The following is a 4,548-nucleotide window of genomic DNA, read 5'->3' on the forward strand; positions in this document are numbered from 1 at the left end:
GTCAATTGGTGCCAAGTGTCCCGTGATATTTATTTATTTATATTTCAAGATAGTATACCTATACTGTATGAGGTCAAACAAACGTAAAGTGACTATTGACTAGTAGGTAAAGATAAATGAATACAGCCAAAGTGCCAAAAATATGTCATCATCATCCCAGCCTATATACGTCCCACTGCAGGGCACAGGCCTCCCCTCAGAATGAGAGGGCTTGGGCCATAGTTCCCACGCGGGCCCAGTGCGGATTGGGAACTTCACACACACCATTGAATTGCTTCGCAGGTTTGTGCAGGTTTCCTCACGATGTTTTCCTTCACCGCAAAGCTCGTGGTAAATTTCAAATGTAACTCCGCACATGAATTTCGAAAAACTCAGAGGTGCGAGCCGGGGTTTGAACCCACGACCCTCTGCTTGAGAGGCGATAGGTCAAACCACTAGGCCACCACGGCTTAATCCAAAAATATGTATACGACATTAATGTTCAGACAATGAAGTCCTGTATACATATTTTTGGCACTTTGGCTGTATTCATATCTTTGTTGCTGACTGTACTAGTCAATAGTCACTTTACGTTTACGGGAGGTACACTATAAACATTTTTTCTGTTTCATATTTTTGTACCATTTGCTCCAGCTGGCGCTGCCAAAAGCGTAGTTAGCGGTGTCGGCAATTTTTGAAAAAATATTAGTTTTCCTTGTAAAAATATACAATTTTACTCGAAATTGTGATGAAAAACATTGTATCAAAGTCAAAGTCAAAGTCAAAATATCTTTATTCAATTTAGGCTATAACAAGCACTTATGAATGTCAAAAAAAAAAACTACCACCGGTTCGGAAAAACCTCTGCTGAGAAGAATCCGGCAAGAAACTCAACGAGGTATATATATTTTTTTTTAAAACAGATTTACAATATTATTAAATGATATGTATACATCACAAGTATTTAACACAACTTTATTTTTAACACAGTAGGTTCGCTATTTGAAGGGATCGCTAATGCGGTATGCTAGTGCGTATGTCGCACGGGTGGTACTAGAATTACGAACATCGACTCATTAAAGCCCTCAGTCTTCGACTTCGGGCTTCTAATAGACTCTCGTTCGTAATTCCTTATTTACCGCCCTTAAGACACAATGTACTATTGTTGCGTTGCCAGGAGTCGTGCCGGCAGCGCGGCGTGATGCTGGGACAAGCTAAACAGCTGCACGAGTTCCTGCGCAACCTGAGCCACGAGCGCGAGTGGATCACGCTCAAGATGCAAACCGCCAGCGACCAGAACTACAGGTGACGACCGCTTTACCTACCTAGGTTATCCCAGTAATATTATAAATGCGAAAGTTTCCGAGACTGTTTGTTTGTTTCCGCCGAATGGTGATGTCGCAGAATAGTTATTTTCACACCTCTCCTTCAGAAAAGTAACTTTTCGTTCCTGACGAGGGAGCAAAGTGCAACTTTTCTGTTCAAGGCTGCCATTTTTTTAAGTTTGATAATTGTAAAGCCACGCCATTTTCTATGCTGGTTGTTCTTTAATAATATTTAGAATTGTTTTTTTTTTCAAGTTTCTTAAAGTTGTATGAGCCACTCGGTAGCAAAATTATTTTCATCTTGGGCGTTAACACTTGAATCCCTCATTTACGCTCAGGATTCTACTTTAGAATCCCTCGCTACGCTCAGGATTCTACAATAGAATCCTTCGCTACATTCTGGATTCAATGTGCGCCCTCTAGGGATTGCAAAAACCGGTGAAAACCAAAAACCGGTTAATAACCGCCTCGACGGATTCAAAACCGGTTAACCGGTTTTTAACCGGTTTTTTGCAAACTATTTGAAATTGAAGTAATAGACGATAATTTTACTATTCTTGGTTGCTATTGGTGTTAACGGCGTATTTTTGAGATTTAAATAAGTATTTAAACATACTCTGTACTAATAGGGGAAGGTGGGTTACGATGGATCATTCGGTATCATTTTATGTGTATTACACGCATGCTCGTGAGTGGTTTCGACGTTGTTGCTCTTACTCTCCCCGCTTGCCAAACTAGTCATCGTCTCAGTATCGAAACGAGAGGTAATGTTGCAGTGCACCTAGTAAGTACAAAAGTATATTTTTAAGTTCTATATAAATAAAATTACAGTACCTTTCAAAAGTTTAAGTTCACTCTGTGATTTCGGTTGAATGAAGTTTTAACTCAAGTCTTTTATTACAAGTAAAAACAAAGCTAACCCACTAATATAAAACCACAATACAAATAAAATATCAGTTAAAATTCGTTTTTCGGATGGAAAAGCGTGAAGTTGCAAAATGTTATGATAGTTTCATATCCATTATGCCATTGACTCTCACGAGATCACCAACTTTATCACCCGCAAAGCATCCCCAGACCATAACTGACCCTCCACCGTCCTTCACTGTTGGCATCACGCATAGTTTTGCCTTTCGTTCGCCTTCTTGTCGTCGAATGTATTTGACGACGTCTCCCCCCAAAAATTGCAATTTTGATTCGTCGTAAAATAAAACTTTAGACCACTGCTCAGGCGTCCAATCTTTGTTTTTTCGAGCCCATTACCCACTTACCCTTTTACCCATATTCTGTTTACGTAACAAAGGTTTTTTTTTGGCAGCAATACGACCATTATTAGGCCATAGTTTCACCACCATCGAAACTGATACTGGCTGATGGTGGCGTTGAGTTCTTCGCGAATTTCTGGAGCAGTTCGAGTTCGTTGGCGTTTGCTCTGGACGTAAATAAATTTGTCTTCGCTTTTTGACGTGACTTGGCGTACCTGAATGAAATCAACTGGAATTAAGACCTCGTTTTCGTTTCAAAGCACTTATGACAGCAGTTTGGGAAACCTTCATTTTTCAGCAATTTTTCGTGTCGTGTACCCTTCATTGGACAGAACTACAATAACAGCAAGAGTTTCGACACTCAGATCGGCTTTGAGGACCCATTTTTAATAATTGCGGACTTTATTAAATCTCATAGGAAATACAAAAAATATCCTTTAAACGCATCATATGTGCGAATTACAATATAACAATTCCTCGAAGAAGTATTTATTTTGTTATTGGGTAGTCATGGACCCAATTAAACGTCTAAAATTCAAAGTATATGCTTTATTTGAAATTTGAATATAATTTAATATGAAAACCTAATTTCACAGAGTGAACTTGAACTTTTGACCGGTAGTGTAGCTTCAGCAATGTAAATTTTTCATGTGGCTCGTATATTTTATCAGCACGTTAGTGAAATAATTTAATTAAAAAGATGAACAAACTTCTTGCATGTCCACTACACGAAGAAATACGAGTAGGTATGTATTCTTGTTTTTTACAAATAAAAATACGTTTAAACGCTATATTCGTCGTTTTATAATCTGAAGAATATTCTGGGGTATCTATTTTAGGCAATTTACAGCTTTTTAAGGACTATTTACAATTCGGTTAATAACCGGCGAAAGTTATAAAAAACCGGTTTTTAACCGAGGTCGAAAAGTCTCGGTTAACCGGTTTTTCGGTTAACCGGTTAACCGGTTTGCAAACCCTAGCGCCCTCGCCGTAAATACACCATTTGCTCCCTTGTGACACAATAGTTATTTGTGACACAAAAGTGTTAACGCCCAAGATGAAAAATAATTTTCCTCTCGAGTCGCTCATACAACTTTTCACACCGAGCATTAAGAAACTTGAAAAAAAAATCAAAATATTATTAAAGAACAACCAGCATAGAAAATAGCGTGGCTTTACAATTATCAACTTCAAAAAATGGCATTAAGCCTTGAACAGAAAAGTTGCACTTTGCTCCCTCTCGTCAGGGAGGAAAAGTTACTTTTCTGAAAGAGAGGTGTGAAAACTTTATTTTGGCATAATTTGTAATAGAAATAAAAATAGAACTAAAAATAATTAACTTACTAATCCTAAAAATCGGTTATACTTGCTAAATCGCGTACCAGGGCTTAAAAGTACGTCCACCTTCTCATACCAGGTGCAGAAACCAGGTATCAAAATACTTTCAAAGTATTTTCTGTCCAACGCAACGAGTCGAATACTTGCTTCCTTGCAAGTTTAAATTAAACCTTGTTGTTATACAGATAAGATTCAAAATATTCCAATCAAGACGTAAAATACTTTGAAAGTATTTTATTTCACGTATAAGCACAATCTGAACCTTATGTGTATAGAGCCTGGCCAAGCTAAGTCTGCAACGGAATAATTTGGCAACACTGTATTTTAACGTCAAATCACGTACATAATATGCGTTACATTTGCAGTGTTACCATATTATTCTCTGCAGAGTTAGCTTGGCTAGGCTCTATGAATATAACATAAAATTATGTATAATTTTGCTTTGAAGGGACAGTATACTTTAATGGAAAAATACTTTCAAGTCTTGCAAGTATATCGGGTCGGTACCTGGTTGGTATACTTGCAAGGAAATACCTGGTATCAAAACCTGGTAACGTAAATACGCACCATCTCTAAACATAGAAAGAAAAAAAAAAAATACATTTATTCACAACACAAGACAACAATATTATTAGGTACAA

Source organism: Choristoneura fumiferana, unplaced genomic scaffold, assembly GCF_025370935.1.
Source record: "Choristoneura fumiferana unplaced genomic scaffold, NRCan_CFum_1 Sck3bRy_92;HRSCAF=276_pilon, whole genome shotgun sequence".
Taxonomy (NCBI): Eukaryota; Metazoa; Arthropoda; class Insecta; order Lepidoptera; family Tortricidae; genus Choristoneura; species Choristoneura fumiferana.